The sequence below is a fragment of the Schistocerca nitens genome, chromosome 7 (assembly GCF_023898315.1).
Source record: "Schistocerca nitens isolate TAMUIC-IGC-003100 chromosome 7, iqSchNite1.1, whole genome shotgun sequence".
NCBI lineage: Eukaryota > Metazoa > Arthropoda > Insecta > Orthoptera > Acrididae > Schistocerca > Schistocerca nitens.
The window spans coordinates 482,509,937-482,529,471 of record NC_064620.1 but is presented as its reverse complement, the minus strand read 5'-3'; positions in this window follow the sequence as shown (position 1 = coordinate 482,529,471).

Genomic DNA, 19,535 nt, shown 5'->3' with positions numbered 1-19,535 from the left:
CGCCTATGAATATCTGAGATGCCCTGGTTTTCCGCCAAAAGAAACTCGATCACTGCCCGTTGTTTGCAACGCACGTTCGTTACAGACGCCATTTTAACAGCTCCGTACAGCGCTGCCACCTGTCGGAAGTCAATGAAACTATACGAGACGAAGCGGGAATGTTTGAAAATATTCCAAAAGAAATTTCCGGTTTTTTCAACCAAAATTGGCCGAGAAAAAAAATGTGTTGCATTACTTATTGAACTGCCCTCGTACTTTTTTTCATATACTGGGTGATCAAAAAGTCAGTATAAATTTGAAAACTGAATAAATCACGGAATAGTGTAGATAGAGAGGTACAAATTGACACACATACTTGGAATGACATGGGGTTTTATTAGAACCAAAAAAATACAAAAGTTCAAAAAATGTCCGACAGATGGCGCTTCATCTGATCAGAATAGCAATAATTAGCATAACAAAGTAAGACAAAGCAAAGATGATGTTCTTTACAGGAAATGCTCAATATATCCACCATCATTCCTCAACAATAGCTGTAGTCGAGGAATAATGTTGTGAACAACACTGTAAAGCATGTCCGGAGTTATGGTGAGGCATTGGCGTCGGATGCTGTCTTTAAACATCCCTATAGATGTCGGTCGATCACGATACACTTGCGACTTCAGGTAATCCCAAAGCCAATAATCGCGCGGACTGAGGTCTGGGGACCTGGGAGGCCAAGCAGACGAAAGTGGCGGCTGAGCACACGATCATCACCAAAAAACGCGCGCAAGAGTTCTTTCACGCGCCACCTGTCGGACATAATATGATACTTTGTTTTTTTTTTTTGTTCTAATAAAACCCAATGTCATTCCAAGCACGTGTGTCAATTTTTACCTCTCTGTCTACACTATTACGTGGTTTATTAAGGTTTCAAATTTATATTGACTTTTTGATCGCCCTGTAGTATAAGATCTTTCGGTGATGGTGCCGTTATGTACAGCAAATTATCGTCTTTGAACGATCGTAGCCAAAGATAATTGGACAAAATTTTCACTTGGTGTAATGAAATGTAGGTCTCTTTAAATGAGGATAAATGTAAGATAATGCCTATGACAAAGAGAAAGTACAGTAGAGTAAATGATTAAAAGATTACTTACTGAACATCTTGACCAATCACATCGTATAAATGATCTCGTAAAATCAGGGCCACGGAAGGAAGACTGTCCCAGTGTTTGTTTATGAAGGAGGCATGACAACAGAAATCGGATAAATCCAGAGATGTGTTATCAGTATCGTAATAGGGTGGTACATACCATTTGACAGTTTTACAAAATGCATGGGTAACTTAAATGTGAAATCCTTGGAAAAAAGACGTCGTAGTTCTCACTAAACCCTGTTGCAAAAATTTAGAGAACTTTTATCTGAAAACGACTGTGTTACCATACCTGGCGTAGGGATTACGAGACCAGTGTGCCTGCAGAGACATCTAGACAATGTTTCTTTCCCCTTACTCATTATCTGAACGGAATAGGAAAGAAAAGGGATAATATTCTTACAATATATCCATCGCCATGCACTATACAGTGGATTATCGAACATTTTTGTAGATATAGCAGTAGGATAATATTAAGGCGTACATCAAGAGTAGTGGCGCAATGGGAAGGCCTGTAACGTTCTATTTCGCACCGCGCGGGATTAGCCGAGCGGTCTCGGCGCTGCAGTCATGTACTGTGCGGCTGCTCCCGGCGGGGGTTCGAGTCCTCCCTCGGGCAGGGGTGTGTGTGTTTGTCCTTAGGATAATTTAGGTTAAGTAGTTTGTAAGCTTAGGGACTGATGACCTTAGCATTAAGTCCCATTAGATTTCACACACATCTGAACATTTTCTATTTCACGAGCCGCGACTCATCACCTTACTGACAATAACAACTTCTCCACCTGACCGAGTTGTGTGTTCGGAAATCAGAGGCGTGATCTGCCTCCTGCTCTTACCTGTGTGTTCATGTGGCGGCACGAACAGTCCCACGTTGCAATTCATGAGAGATTTGAAATGCGCTGCTATTTCGTGTATCGGAAATAATGGGAGATACTATACAAACATATTTTGCAGGTAAATGGCAAATGGCCAGAACTCAAGGCATTAGATATGATGTCAGTCGTGGTCCACTGAAGAATGAATGGTGCGTTTGTCTCCGTACAGTCCTGGAACGGCTGAATCCAACAATCAAATGTACAGCCATCTGACTGACAGTCGAGTGTGGATCACCCCTTACTGATCTGCGGAGGTGCCGTGACGTTCGTTCGCCAAAGACTCGTGGTAGATCTGTGCATCGATTTAAGTCTATGGAGACCCTGTGTCCACAGTACTGAACACGCACCCTAGACACAGCTGTCTTCGGAAACATCGTCCATAATGTTTACAGCGATCTCCATCGCAGGTTCAGAGTTGGTTAACTCGCGACGTGCGGACATGTTCACATCTGGTTGTAAAAGACAGCTCTGATACTGTGTCTACACTCATACCACACACCGTTTCCACTCTCAGCATTGGGTGACAAACACGCCATATGTTCGAGTGGGACAAACCTTTCCATGATGTTTCGACACTCAGCTTGAAAGTTTTTCATAAAAAATTATTATAAACTAATGATGCAACACCTGCTCTTTTTTTATAGAAGTTAAATTATCATTAGGGGTTTAGTCGACAAGCCTTAAGCTATGTAAAAATGAAAGGAATCAATATAAACTTTTAATTTGATATATTCTGAAAACTGACGATTCACACTCAGACCTTTCTTTCCCTTGGACAGTTTGATTTGCAAAATCTTTGGTTATTCCACAACGTCCTTAATCCCTAGTCACATATCTGGTAACAACAAATAAACGAATATTACTTTCAATGTATGCATACCCACCCGTGTGGGGTTGCTAGTCCCCCATCGGGCGCCACACCAGGTGGCGGATAGGGGAACACTCACCAGGTACCGGGAAATAAAATACCCGGGGTGGATCAAAGCTAGTGTGGCTAGGACAAGTCACTGACCCACAGAGAAGGCAATGTTCCTAGAACTAGACCCCCAAATACAAGGTCTCTAGTCCTCCAGGCTTTTATGTTAGTAGCACACTGCTAAACTTGGTAAAAGAATTCAAATCCATAAATAACAGAATTTCATACATAAGAATTGATGGACAAAGTATAGTGTGACCTTTCTAAATGCACGTGATCCTTTTGAATAGAAAAATGAACTCATGAAAGAAGAATTCTATAGTCAACTGAGTCTCACATATGACTCACTGCAAAACCGTAGTATCAAAATAATACTGTGGGAATTCAATGCTAAGGTAGATTGAAAGCCAACTTACAAGCCTGTCACTGGAAATGTCAGTTAACATAAAAAAAGCTAGTGACAATGGTAGCCGTTTGATTACATTCGCTACAGATCACAACTTATGCATCTCTAGTACCATGTTGTCCCATAAAAATATTCATAAGGGGAGATGGATATCACCTGTTGGCCAAACTGTCAACCAGATAGATCATGTACGTAGCCAAAAACGTTTTTCAAATGCATCAAGGACACAAGGTCATACAGAGGAGCAGACTGTGGCACTGATCATTTACTAGTAATAGCTAAAATGACAGTAAAATTTAAGCAAGTGACAAAGACAATGACCAAAAGTGTAATCTGTAACGTAAACATGTTAAAGGAGCCAGAAAGGAAGGAACAGGTTGTGACAGAATTAGCTGGGAAGATAACAAATGTGGAGCAAACGGAGTCTGGTCACAATAACATAAATGAAGACTGGACAAAAATCAAAACCACCCTGAATGAAGCAGCCGCAAAAGTTGTGGGAAAACGGAAAAAACCTAACCGGGTGTGATTCAACCAGATATGCGAAGGAAAAATTGAGGAAATAAGGGGAGCTAGAAAGGAGTGGTTAGAAAACATGAACAATAGACAGCTAAAAGAGAACTTTACTCGAATAATGAAAGAAACATCAACAGTTCTTAGACAGGGAAAAAGGAAATATGACAATGACATACTTAACGAGGCGGAGGAGGATCTCACTCGCCGCAGGACTAGACAAATGTATCAAAACGTGAAGAAATGTACCAAAAAGTATGTAAAGAAAGAACAGTTGATTAAAGAAGAAAAGGGAAGAATACAAGTGAATGGAAAAGAGGTAGGGCAAAGATGGGCAGAATATTTCGCCCAGATCCTAAATTGCGAAGACCCCACAGAACTTATTCCTTCTGAATTCCCACAAGCTGTGGACACAGAAGTGACTACTCCCACTGAATATGAAATTACACAAATACTCAAAAAGTGAAAAAAAAACAACAAAGCGGCGGGTGAAGACCAAATTGTTGCAGAGCTCATAAAGAATGGAGGACCTGACCTTGTAAGAACCATGACAAGCCACATACGGAAGCTCTGGGAGCAAGAAAGTCTCCCAGAAGATTGGAAATGGCCATCTTCTATCCATTACTGAAAAAGAATGGCCCCCTGGTATCTGACAATTATAGGGGAATATATCTGCTGGATATCAGCTATAAAGTACTATCTCTATACCTCCTAAATAGGATACTACCACTTGCTGAAGAAGCTGTGGGAGATTACCAATGTGGGTTTAGACGCAACAGATCATCACTGGACCACCTATTTACCCTTCGTCAAGCAACGGAGAAATGCTGGGAATATAATACAGACATGCACATGTTTTTCATTGACTTCAAAAAAGCCTGTGACAGCGTACACAGGGGTACTATAATCAGAGTACTAAAGCAATTTCAGTTTCCATCTAAAATAATCCGCTTTGTGGCAATGTGTCTAGAACAAACACTCTGCAAATTACAGACAAGTACCGGTCTGTCAGAACAGTTGGAAGTTCGAACCGGCCTCAGACAGGGATACGCCCTCTCCCCTATATTATTCAACCTTGCGCTGGAAAAAATAGACTGGGAATTTATGAAAACTGACCCCATTGGAATACCCCGAGACAACATGTCAATGACTCGACTGGCATACGCAGATGATATGATCCTAATCAGTGGTAGAAGAGCTCAGAAGAATGGCAGGCTCATACTGCAAGATTGCCAGTAGGACAGCCCTGCAAGTCAGTGAAAATAAGACAGAATACATTGTCCTGAGCAAGTCAGCGAGAGATGGGGAGCCGCTCACGGTGGACAGTCTCCGATTCAAAAGGTCAAATAGTCTCTGCGGTGTTCAGAACCACTGTGAAATTGAAATAAATACAAGAATTGTCTGAGGCAACAGAGCATACTTTAGCCTTCAGGATGTGCTGAAGAAAAGATCCCTGTCAAGAAATTTTAAGATCAGGCTGTACCAACGTATGATTATGCCAATGGTTATGTACGGTTGTGAAAGCCTCACCTTTAGGAGAACAGATGAAGAGAAACTACTGGTTTCGAACGAAAAGTCCTCCAAAAAAATATAGATTCACAAACAGGGGAATGGAGAATTCCAAAAAAAAACAAGAATTAAAAGAGCTTTACGCACAGTCTGACATTATAAAATGAATAAGAAGAAGAAGGTTGACCTGGGCTGGACTTGTAGCAAAGATGAATGAAGGGAGGATACCCCACGTGTTTCTGGGAGCTGTAGCTGGAAGGAGGTACCGGGGACGACCGCGGGCATGATGGACGATATTGACACCGAGGACATGGGACTAGGAGCGGACGAGTGGTGACAGGAGGCTCGCAACGGGGAACGATGGAGGAGGAATGTGGAGCAGGCATTTGGTCACTAAGGGCCAAGCCACGGATAAGTAAGTAAGTATGCATACCCAAATCTGACAAAATCCCTCCAGTGCGCAAGCAAGCAACAACTACGCGCAGCAAACAGGCAATTTACCAGAAACCATCGATTAATGTCAAAATTTCCTCTGGCGCCACTAGCACGGTCAGAGCAAGACGCCTCTCCCGACGCGCGGCTTCTTTCTACACCAAGCTGCGTCCGACTACTGCCAACAACAGTTGGCTCGCGACCACTCGTGATAATGTTATCTCAGACTCAGCCTTTGTGTATGCACGCAGCAGCTGAATCAATAGCCAACTTTCAAAAAAAAAATTTAAAAAGTGTGAACGTTCATCTTTCAAGTTCATATATCTCTAATAATAAATAAGAATAATGAATAAGAAATTTAAATAATCCAATCTATATTTATGTCAACAAGTCGAACATTATTTCTCAAGAAATGAAAATCGAATTAAGAATAATATTATTGCAGTAGGTATTAAAATCCATGGAGAAGAAATAAAAACTTTGAGGTTCACCGATGACATTGTAATTCTGTCAGAGACAGCAAAGGACTTGGAAGAGCAGTTGAATGGAATGGACAGTGTCTTGAAAGGAGGATATAAGATGAACATCAACAAAAGCAAAACGAGGATAATGGAATGTAGTCAAATTAAGTCTGGTGATGCTGAGGGTATTAGATTAGGAAATGAGACACTTAAAGTAGTGAAGGAGTTTTGCTATTTGGGCAGCAAAATAACTGATGATGGTCGAAGTAGAGAGGATATAAAATGTAGACTGGCAATGGCAAGGATAGCGTTTCTGAAGAAGAGAAATTTGTTAACATCAAGTATAGATTTAAGTGTCAGGAAGTCATTTCTGAAAGTATTTGTATGGAGTGTAGCCATGTATGGAAGTGAAACATGGGCGATAAATACTTTGGACAAGAAGAGAATAGAAGCTTTTGAAATGTGGTGCTGCAGAAGAATGCTGAAGATTAGATGGGTAGATCACATAACTAATGAGGAAGTACTGAATAGGATTGGGGAGAAGAGAAGTTTGTGGCACAACTTGACCAGAAGACGGGACCGGTTGGTAGGACATGTTCTGAGGCATCAAGGGATCACCAATTTAGTATTGGAGGGCAGCGTGGAGGGTAAAAATCGTAGAGGGAGACCAAGAGATGAATACACTAAGCAGATTCAGAAGGATGTAGGTTGCAGTAGGTACTGGGAGATGAAGAAGCTTGCACAGGATAGAGTAGCATGGAGAGCTGCATCAAACCAGTCTCAGGACTGAAGACCACAACAACAACATGGGAACAGCAATCACGCTCAGTTTTGACGACCCCTATTGTTTGTGCTATGAAACTGAAATTCGCGCTGTTTGGCGGCATGTGAGCAGCAGCATTGCCGCTCCGAGCTACCCTGGGGCGGCAGGCCACACCGGAGTTCGGTCTGCAGTACCGGGACAAACAGGCGACATCGACTTGGACAAGAGCTGCTGGTCGCTGAGGCAGCGGTTTTTCGTTTTCGTCGTTTGTGTCGGCGTGTATGGCCAAGGAATCGGTACCGGACGCAGACAGCAGCAAGAAGTGGGAGAGGACATCGTCTTGTGCCCCCATCACGGCGGGAGAGAAGTTGCGGAGCGGCGTCGGAACCTATCGGAGTGGTTGGTCAAGGGGTTTGTTTGCAGTTTTCCGTTGAAGTTCCCGCAGGCGTGCCAGAGCGAGCTAGTTGGCGGCCAGCAATTGAGGCAGACTGGAACGTTGAGAAAACCATGAAGACAAGCAGCGTGTTGGCAGAGTCACAAAGGTCTGTATGGGGCGTGGCCAAGCTGTACCTCCAAGTCGTCTGCTTCGATATAGACAGTGTCTTTTCCTCGTGTGAAGAAGATGGGAGACCAAAGCCAGAGACGAGGAGCGGTGGAGAATTTATTATTGCAAAATTGTGCAGACCTCCTTGTGTTGCGTCTTTGTGACCCTCATCTGTTAGGTTTCGTCAGAGTAAATTATCGTGTGGTGTACGCCGAACGTAGTGGAGTCATCTGGCGCCTGATGCGATGCTTTCAAACAAGTCGAAGTCGTTTTAAATTCGTTGAAGTGAAGTTATGTATCGCGAGGGGGGCCGTGGTGCATGAGAGATTGATTTTAGTGGCGTTGTAATTATTACGCTCAGCAGAGATTTTTGTTCAGTAATTGATTTTCGGTATTGTGCTGCTTTCCTTTAGTTGTCCTTTAGCATTGGCTGGGTCGTCAGCGCAGGTTGATTCTGGTAAAGAGTATCCCCTTGTGTGGTAGTGTCGAGTCTTAATTGTGTAGCGTTATTCTTTGTACTCGCTTGTAAAGCTATGTCCAGCTGATATTGTGATATTTGTCTCTCGATTAGTGCCCAGTTGTAATATCATTTGGGCCGAGTAAGATTATCGTTTAGGAATATTTGGATCTTTGGATCCATAGAGAATAAGTTGTCATCAATATTTTTCTCTCACCGTTTTATGTGAGAATTATTCCTGGGGCAGAATGTTGTTTACTTCTGATTTATTTTGAAGTTGTTTATTCAGGTGATTACAATTTCAGAAAAACTCGATCATTTATTCAAGACAAAGGCCTTCACAAACTGAGCGTGCCAATAACGCGTTGGCCCATCTCTGCCCCTTACGATAGCAGTACAGTTATTCGATTTGGCATTGGCTGACAGAGTTGTTGGATGTCCACCTGAGGGGTATCGTGACAAATTCTGTCAAAATGTCGCCTCAGATCGTCAGAAAACCGAGCTGCTTGCAGGGCCCTTACCATAATGCCCGAAACGTTCTCAGCTGGACAAGATAAAGTTTGCCAAGCAAGAAATCTGGAAGGAATAGAAACTCTCACTGAGTGTCGACGGGTATTATCTTGCTGAAATGTAAGCCAAGAATGGATTACCACGATAAGCAACCAAACTGGGCATAGAATGTCGTCGACGATCAGTCAATGGCAAGCCGTATAACTGCTTGCGTAATGGTAGAGTTGGGTAAACTAGTTTCTGAAGCTCTTTCTCTTGAATAAGTCATCCAGTTTTTCTAAAATTGTAATCATTTGTTTGTCTGTGCATGTAGATCACGTCTACCGATCCCCGTCCAATTGGAATAATTCCTTTGTGATGGTCCCTTTCCTTTTTGGCTTAGAGATTGCATGGTGCTAAGATATTTAAAAAATAAACCCATACCCGCCAAACCCCCTAGCCCAAGCCCTACTCCACCCAAATCCTGTGTTTCACGTTCTTGCAGTTTTGTCCCTTCATTGTTCTCAGTTTGCATCTTACAACCCATCTGCATCTGTTTCCATTGCGTCTCCACATTCCTCCCCTTCCAGGTTAGAAGTCTTCTTCTTTAAAGTGTTGAGAAAAATACGTGACGGAATAACTGAAGTCACTTGCCGTTTAGCCCGTTGTTATTTTTGCTGAGCTATTTGAAAAACGCTATTACACCAATCGAAACACTGTTCAGTTACAACACGTTCCAGTCCTATACATTTGGTGTATCCTCACAGTTACGCAGTTGATAAACTAGGTACTATTTCGTAACCTGTACGGCTAAGTAGTATGGCGTGCTTTCTGCTTGCATTGGAACTACTTCATATCCTTGAATCGTGTACCTTTCCCCGCCACTTTACATAAGCTTCAGGGAAAGGGTACGGTTTCAAGAACAGTCGTAGTCGTAGGAATTCTCATTCATCCCGACGTCTTATTTCTTATTGCGATCGCTGCATACCTAAAGGGATTTAATATCGCGATCTGAGAAACACTAATACCTCCTGCAACATCATTTTGATACCAAGGTATTTTAATTGTCGAATGATAGAGCCCTGGAGATAGACTTTAGTGGCTGTGATTCCACTCGGGACTGGAAGTAATGAAATGTCGACTCACTGAAGTGAAACGCAGCTCGCTGTCTCTTAAGTCAATGTAGTAGGTGTCTCAAGATAGTGGAACCCGTAACTCATGTCGGTCGGTAATGGTGTGTGCTGAAGAAAGAAGAAATAGTTGTCAAATACGTAAGAAGTGAAGAACGTAAAATTAAAAGAACGGCCCTTACCCCGACTTCAACATGAGATATCTGTAATATTAAGTACCAGCCCGTCACAGTAGGTTGGTATTACAAAGTCTGTTAGTCTGCTTGTCGCTGAGGTACAAATCATTTGTTGCCAAAATGCTAAAATTGATGATAAATCAGTGAAAGTTATTTTTTATACTTTGCAAAATATTATAAAAATACAATTACAATGACATACTGTGAAATCGTCTTCTGTCTTCCTAAGTCTTTCTTTTAGAGGTAGGGGTGTAAATGTGGATGCGTGTGGGTAATGTGGAAACGTCTAGTATCTGGCCTGCAGAGTGCTGCACTGTAGTGGGGCAGCCAAAATTATTGCAATAGTTCCTGTTTGTCACGGTAGAGGGTTAGTTGTCAGTTGAGCAACAGACGCCGTGAGAGTGATGCAATTTACGTTCGCGCGTTTTCTAAACCTTTTTCGAGGTAAGTTGTGCTATTATATTTATCAATATACTTTGTAGTTATCTTTCTTTACGTCTGATAGCTTATAAAGGGAGGTGCATAGAAGGTTTTAGCAGTCCTTTGTCAACCTTAAATGGATAGTTGCTTAATGTAATCTACCGAAATTTAAAATGGCCATTGTGTAGGTAATGTGGAAGCATACATACGATGGCATTGTGGAAACGTTTCCACAATACCAACATCAAATACATTACTTCTAATACGTTTTGCGTTGTTCCTAGATGCCACGAAAGCTAACTGATCGGAAACCAAGAGTTATTGTGGAGAAGTGGGATGCTCAAAACATGATTAAGGCTATAATAGCCTCAAGGGAAAGCAGGTGGGGCTAAGAAGAGCTGTAACAGCTTTCAGTGTACCTCAGACGACACTTCAAAGGTTTGCGCATAGTGATATGTCACCTGAAGAATGCGTTTCTTTGAGACTGACGAAGGCCTGTACTACCTGATGCTATTGAGAAACAGTTGGTACAGTATCTCACTGAAATGGATAAAACAGAAGGCCAACATCGTTGTCAAATACCTTATCAAATACGTGTGTGTCTCCAAAAGATATCATGCCAGTCCCTCCTCTAAAGAGGACGGCTTCAAACAGAGGTCGTAAGCCAGGTTTATCAGCTGTTTTGACACCTTCGCCTTATAAAACACGCCTTGAAGACTCTTTACTGAAGGGGAAACAGAAGCTTCCTAAGGCACCTGCCAAAAGCAAGAAAAAACGTGAAGCTCCTCCTAGAAAACCGTGCAAAAAACGGCTGAAGTTATCTGAGAATTCAGATGAAGAGCCCAATGCACCAACTGTCTCTTCAGGCGAGTCACATTTGGATCTCGCAGTTGGGGAAGCAAAACCTACTGAAGAAGATGCAATTTGTATTTTTGTGAAGGCGTATATTCCAAAGACATTCGGGGAGAATTGTGGATTAAGTGTGTAGTGTGTGAGGAGTGGAGTCACTCTTTGTGTGCCGGAAATGAAGGAGATATTTACATATGCGATTTTTGCAAGTTAACTTCGCTTGTGAAGCATTTTTCTAATACAGTTGCGTTTGAAAATATTTTTGTGTAATTTAAATTTAATATAAAAAAGTAGTTTCTAACATTTTCAATAGTTTTCGTTTGAAGTAGTAATTTCCCACAATTTTAAAGCCTTTCCACATTAGCCGCACTTCTTGAAAAATTAATGAGTTGTTGTGAAAGCAGAAAATGTTTTTTCAATTTTTAACATATTTAGTTTTTGTGTTTCATAATATTTCATTCATTGCTTAAACATTATGAATTAGCTTTGGCTAATTTTTGAAGCTGAAAGAGACGTAAAAATTTATTTTATACAGCAGAAACAAACTGGTTTTCCACATTTACACCCCTACCTCTACGTTTTCTAAACGTAGCACTTTAACTGGAGTTTGTTCGTCCCCTGTTGCTCTGTTTAAGCATGCCCAACTTGTGTAATGTACTTCAGTCACATTTTGAGATAATGGGTCTGCCTCATCAGGCCTTTGTACACACTAGTGACAAAAACATTATACTGACCGCGAAACCGAATGCCACAGGGATTTGTGGACACGTGACGTAGTATTGAGGGTATTTAAAAGAAGAAGAGACGACCTGGGAATCACTCTAGTAATTTTTTTCATTTTTAGTCTTCAGTCTTCTGACAGCTTTGACGCGTCCAGCCACGAAATCCCGTCCTGTGTCATCCTCTTCATCTCAGAGCAGCATTTGCAACCTACGTCCTCAATTATTTGTTGGATGTATTCCAATCTCTGCTTGTTCTATCGCTTTTATCCTCAGCAGCTCCCTGTAGTACGGTGGATGTTATTCTGTGATAACACAGGTCCTCTCATCCTGTCTCTTCTTCTCAGTGTTTTTCATTTACTTGTATTACTTTCCTCGCTAATTCTCCGGAGGAAGTCCTCATTCCTTGCCTTATCATTCCGCTTTTCAACATTCTTCTGTAGCACCAATCTCCCATACTTCAGATCTCTTTCTTTCCGGTTTTCTCTACAGTCAGTGTTTCACTACCATACAATGCTATGCTCCAAGCGAACATTCTCAGAAGGTACTCCTCAAATTAAGACCTGTGTCTCATACCAATAGACTTCTCTCGGCCAGGAATGCCCTTTCTGCCAGTGCTAGACTACTTTTGATGTCCTCCTTGCTCCATCCGACATTTGTTACTTTGCTGCCTACGTAGAAGAGTTACCTTTACTTCACCTACTTCTTCATCACCAATACTGATGTCAAGTCATTTGCTGTTCTCATTTCTGCTATTTCTCATTGCTTTAGTCTTTCTTTGATTTACTTTCAGTCCATATTCTGTACTCACTAGGCTGTTCATTCCATTCAACACACCCTGTAATTCTTCTTCAGTTTTACTGAGGCTAGCAATGTCATCAGCTCATCTTATCTCTGACATCCTTTCTCCTTGAATTTCGATTCCACTCTTGAACCTTTCTTTCATTTCCGTCATTGCTTCTTCGACGCATAGATTGAACAGTAGGGGCGAAAGACCACGGCCCTATCTTACACCCTTTTTAATACGAGGGCAATTCAATAAGTAATGCAACACATTTTTTTTCTCGGCCAATTTTGGTTGAAAAAACCGGAAATTTCTTGTGGAATATTTTCAAACATTCCCGCTTCGTCTCGTATAGTTTCATTGACTTCCGACAGGTGGCAGCCCTGTACGGAGCTGTTAAAATGGCGTCTGTAACGGATGTGCGTTTCAAACAATGGGCAGTGATCGAGTTTCTTTTGGCGGAAAACCAGGGCATCTCAGATATTCATAGGCGCTTGCAGAATGTCTACGGTGATCTGGCAGTGGACAAAAGCACGGTGACTCGTTGGGCAAAGCGTGTGTCATCATCGCCGCAAGGTCAAGCAAGACTGTCTGATCTCCCGCGTGCGGGCCGGCCGTGCACAGCTGTGACTCCTGCAATGGCGGAGCGTGCGAACACACTCGTTCGAGATGATCGACGGATCACCATCAAACAACTCAGTGCTCAACTTGACATCTCTGTTGGTAGTGCTGTCACAATTGTTCACCAGTTGGGATATTCAAAGGTTTGTTCCCGCTGGGTCCCTCGTTGTCTAACCGAACACCATAAAGAGCAAAGGAGAACCATCTGTGCTGAATTGCTTGCTCGTCATGTGGCTGAGGGTGACAATTTCTTGTCAAAGACTGTTACAGGCGATGAAACATGGGTTCATCACTTCGAACCTGAAACAAAACGGCAATCAATGGAGTGGCGCCACACCCACTCCCCTACCAAGAAAAAGTTTAAAGCCATACCCTCAGCCGGTAAAGTCATGGTTACAGTCTTCTGGGACGCTGAAGGGGTTATTCTGTTCGATGTCCTTCCCCATGGTCAAACGATCAACTCTGAAGTGTATTGTGCTACTCTTCAGAAATTGAAGAAACGACTTCAGCGTGTTCGTAGGCACAAAAATCAGAACGAACTTCTCCTTCTTCATGACAACGCAAGACCTCCCACAAGTCTTCGCACCCGAGAGGAGCTCACAAAACTTCAGTGGACTGTTCTTCCTCATGCACCCTACAGCCCCGATCTCGCACCGTCGGATTTCCATATGTTTGGCCCAATGAAGGACGCAATCCGTGGGAGGCCCTCATTTCAAGGTGGCGTAAGGCCGTAGCATTGAATGGAGATTACGTTGAAAAATAGTGTTGTGTAGCTAAAAGATTGGGGAATAACCTGGTGTATTTCAATGCTGAATAAAACAACCCCTGTTTCAGAAAAAAAATGTGTTGCATTACTTATTGAACTGCCCTCGTACGAGCATTTCGTTCTTGGTCATCCACTCTGTGGCCGAGCGGTTCTAGGCGCTTTAGTCTGGAGCTGCGCGACCGCTACGGTCGCAGGTTCGAATCCTGCCTCGGGCATGGATGTGTGTGATGTCCTTAGGTCAGTTAGGTTTAAGTAGTTCTAAGTTCTATGGGACTGTTGACCTCAGATGTTAAGTCCCATAGTGTTCTCTCTTGGCTCTTGAACATATTGTGTATAATCCGTCTTTCCCCATTGCTTACCCTTATTTCTCCCAGAATTTGGAACATTTTGAAACATTTGACATTTTCGAACGCTTTTCCCAGGTGACAAAGCCTATGAACGCGTCTCGATTTTTCTTCACTCTGATTTCCATTATCAACCGCAACGTCAGAGCTGCCTCACTGGTGCCTTTACCTTTCCTAAAGCTAAACTGATCGTCATCTAACAAATCCTCAACAGTCTTCTCCATTCCTCTGTATGTTATTCTTGTCAGCACTTTCATGCATGAGCTATTAAGATGATTTTATGTTAATGCTCGCACTTTGTCGACTCTTACAATACTCGGAATTGTGTGGATGATGTTTCTCCGAAAGTCAAATGGTATACTGCCACACTCATATATTGTACCCACCAACGTGAAAGTCGTTTTGCTGCAACCTTCCCGAATGATTTTAGAAAATCTAATGGAATGTTCAAATGGTTCACATGGCTCTGAGCACTTTGGGACTTAACATCCGAGGTCATCGGTCCCCTAGAACTTAGAACTACTTAAACCTAACTAACCTAAGGGCATCACACACGTCCATGCCCAAGGCAGGATTCGAACCTGCGACCTCAGCCGTCACGCGGCTCCAGACTGAAGCGCCTAGAACCGCTCGGCCACTGCGGCCTGCTGATTTATCCAATCCTATTGCCTTATTCGATCTCAAGTCCCAAAGCTCTACTCAATTCTAACACTGGACCCCTATCTCTTCTATATTGACTCCTCTTTCACATTTTATCACGTCATCAGACAGATTTTCGCCCTAAAAGTGGCCTTCAATGCACTCTTTCCACGTATCCGCTCTCTCATCTGTGTTTAGCTCTGTTACCACTATTGCTTTTAATTTCACCGAAGATTGTTTTGACTTTTCTATACGCCGAGTCAGTCTTTCCGAGAATAATTTCATTTCGATTTATTCACATTTCGTCTTAGTTTCCCTGCACTTCCTATTTATTTCATTCCGAAGTTACTTATCTGTGGTTGCCATTTTTAGATGTGTCCATTCATCTTCCACCGAACTACCTACTGAGCTATTCCTTATTGCCGTATCTATATCCTCGGGAACTTCAAGCGTATCTCGTCGTTCCTTAGTGCTTCTGTATCTCTCTTCTTTGCGTGTTGATTGTTCCTTACTAATCTTTTACGGAACACTCTTCATCACTACTACATTCTGATATGAGTGTGTATCTACTCCTGGGTACACCTTACAATCCAACGTCAGACTTCGAAATCTCTGTCTGACCATGTTGTAATCTAACTGAAATCTTCCCACATCACTCGGTCTTTTCCAAGTTCACCTCCTAATCTGTGTGAGTTTTATATCTACATTTACGTGGATGGTCTGCAAATCACACTTTGGTTCCAGGCAGAGGGTCATCGAACCACCTTCGCAATAATCCTCTATTATTAAAATCTCGGACAGCGCAAGGAAAAAACGAACACCTGTATGTATCCGTGCGAGCTCTGATTTCTCTTATTTTATTATTCTGAACGTTTCTCACGATGTAGGACGGCGTCAACAAAATATTTTCGCACTTGGAGGAGAGGCTTGGCGATTGAAATTTCGTGAAAAGATTCCGCCGCAACGAAAAACGCCTTTGATTTAATGACGTCCACTCCAAATCCTGTATCATGTCAGTGACACTCTCACCCATACAAATACAAAACGTGCTGCTCTTCTTAGAGCTTTCTCGATGTACTCCGTTAATCCTGTCTGGTAAGGACCCCAGACTGAGCAGCAGTACTCCACAAGAGGACGGACAAGCGTGGTGTAGGCAATGAAACGCAGTGCTTGGTTTGCCTTCCCCACAACAATTTCCATGTGTTCATTCCAAATTAAGTTGTGCGTAATTTTAATTCCTAGGTAGTTGTTGTTGTTGTGGTCTTCAGTCCTGAGACTGGTTTGATGCAGCTCTCCATGCTACTCTATCCTGTGCAAGCTTCTTTATCTCCCAGTACCTACTGCAACCTACATCCTTCTGAATCTGCTTAGTGTATTGATCTCTTGGTCTCCCTCTACGATTTTTACCCTCCACGCTGCCCTCCAATGCTAAATTTGTGATCCCTTGATGCCTCAAAACATGTCCTACCAACCGATCCCTTCTTCTAGTCAAGTTGTGCCACAAACATCTCTTCTCCCCAATCCTATTCAATACTTCCTCATTAGTTACGTGATCTACCCACCTTATCTTCAGCAATCTTCTGTAGCACCACATTTCGAAATCTTCTATTCTCTTCTTGTCCAAACTGGTTATCGTCCATGTTTCACTTCCATACATGGCTACACTCCATACAAATACTTCCTGACACTTAAATCTATACTCGATGTTAACAAATTTCTCTTCTTCAGAAACGATTTCCTTGCCATTGCCAGTCTACATTTTATATCCTCTCTACTTCGACCATTATCAGTTATTTTGCTCCCTAAATAACAAAACTCCTTTACTACTTTAAGTGTCTCATTTCCTAATCTAATCCCCTCAGCATCACCCGATTTAATTTGACTACATTCCATTATCCTCGTTTTGCTTTTGTTGATGTTCATCTTATATCCTCCTTTCAAGACACTGTCCATTCCGTTCAACTGCTCTTCCAATTCCTTTGCTGTCTCTGACAGAATTACAATGTCATCGGCGAACCTCAAAGTTTTTACTTCTTCTCCATGAATTTTAATACCTACTCCGAATTTTTCTTTTATTTCCTTTACTGCTTGCTCAATATACAGATTGAATAACATCGGGGAGAGGCTACAACCCTGTCTCACTCCTTTCCCAACCACTGCTTCCCTTTCATGCTCCTCGACTCTTATAACTGCCATCTGGTTTCTGTAGAAATTGTAAATAGCCTTTCGCTCCCTGTATTTTACCCCTGCCACCTTCAGAATTTGAAAGAGAGTATTCCAGTTAACGTTGTCAAAAGCTTTCTCTAAGTCTACAAATGCTAGAAACGTAGGTTTGCCTTTTCTTAATCTTTCTTCTAAGATAAGTCGTAAGGTTAGTATTGCCTCACGTGTTCCAACATTTCTACGGAATCCAAACTGATCTTCCCCGAGGTTCGCTTCTACCAGTTTTTCCATTCGTCTGTAAAGAATTCGCGTTAGTATTTTGCAGCTGTGACTTATTAAACTGATAGTTCGGTAATTTTCACATCTGTCACCACCTGCTTTCTTTGGTATTGGAATTACTATATTCTTCTTTAAGTCTGTGGGTATTTCACCTGTCTCATACATCTTGCTCACCAGATGGTAGAGTTTTGTCATGACTGGCTCTCCCAAGGCCATCAGTAGTTCTAATGGAATGTTGTCTACTCCGGGGGCCTTGTTTCGACTCAGGTCTATCAGTGCTCTGTCAAACTCTTCACGCAGTATCTTATCTCCCATTTCATCTTCATCTACATCCTCTTCCATTTCCATAATATTGTCCTCAAGTACATCGCCCCTGTATAAACCCTCTATATACTCCTTCCACCTTTCTGCCTTCCCTTCTTTGCTTAGAACTGGGTTGCCATCTGAGCTCTTGATATTCATACAAGTGGTTTTCTTCTCTCCAAAGGTCTCTTTAATTTTCCTGTAGGCAGTATCTATCTTACCCCTAGTGAGACAAGCCTCTACATCCTTACATTTGTCCTCTAGCCATCCCTGATTAGCCATTTTGCACTTTCTGTCGATCTCATTTTAGAGACGTTTGTATTCCCTTTTGCCTGCTTCATTTACTGCATTTTTATATTTTCTCCTTTCATCAATTCAATATTTCTTCTGTTACCCAAGGATTTCTATTAGCCCTCTTCTTTTTACCTACTTGATCCTCTGCTGCCTTCACTACTTCATCCCTCAGAGCCACCCATTCTTCTTCTACTGTATTTCTTTCCCCCATTCCTGTCAATTGTTCCCTTATGCTCTCCCTGAAACTCTCTACAACCTCTGGTTCTTTCAGTTTATCCAGGTCCCATCTCCTTAAATTCCCACCTTCTTGCAGTTTCTTCAGTTTCAATCTGCAGTTCATAACCAATAGATTGTGGTCAGAATCCACATCTGCCCCTGGAAATGTCTTACAATTTAAAACCTGGTTCCTAAATCTCTGTCTTACCATTATATAATCTATCTGATACCTATTAGTGGTGGTTGGTGGTTAGTGTTTTAACGTCCCGTCAACAACAAGGTCATTAGAGACGGAGCTCATGCTCGGGTTAGGGGAGGATTGGGAAGGAAATCGGCCGTGCCCTTTCAAAGGAACCATCCCGGCATTTGCCTGAAGCGATTTAGGGAAATCACGGAAAACCAAAATCAGGATGGCTGGAGACGGGATTGAACCGTCGTCCTCCCGAATGCGAGTCCAGTGTGCTAACCACTGCGCCACCTCGCTCGGTGATACTTACTAGTATCTCCAGGATTATTCCAGCAGTACAACCTTCTTTTATGATTCTTGAACGAAGTGTTAGCTATGATTAAGTTATGCTCTGTGCAAAATTCTACAAGGCGGCTTCCTCTTTCATTTCTTCCCCCAATCCATATTCACCTACTATGTTTCCTTCTCTCCCTTTTCCTACTGACGCATTCCAGTCACCCATGACTATTAAATTTTCGTCTCCCTTCACTACCTGAATAATTTCTTTTATCTCGTCATACATTTCATCAATTTCTTCATCATCTGCAGAGCTAGTTGGCATATAAACTTGTACTACTGTAGTAGGCATGGGCTTTGTGTCTATCTTGGCCACAATAATGCGTTCACTATGCTGTTTGTAGTAGCTAACCCGCACTCCTATTTTTTTATTCATTATTAAACCTACTCCTGCATTACCCCTATTTGATTTTGTATTTATAACCCTGTAATCACCTGACCAAAAGTCTTGTTCCTCCTGCCACCGAACTTCACTAATTCCCACTATAACTTTAACCTATCCATTTCCCTTTTTAAATTTTCTAACCTACCTGCCCGATTAAGGGATCTGACATTCCACGCTCCGATCCGTAGAATGCCAGTTTTCTTTCTCCTGATAACGACGTCCTCTTGAGTAGTCCCCGCCCGGAGATCCGAATGGGGGACTATTTTACCTCCGGAATATTTTACCCAAGAGGACGCCATCATCATTTAATCATACAGTAAAGCTGCATGTCCTCGGGAAAAATTACGGCTGTAGTTTCCCCTTGCTTTCAGCCGTTCGCAGTACCAGCACAGCAAGACCATTTTGGTTAATGTTACAAGGCCAG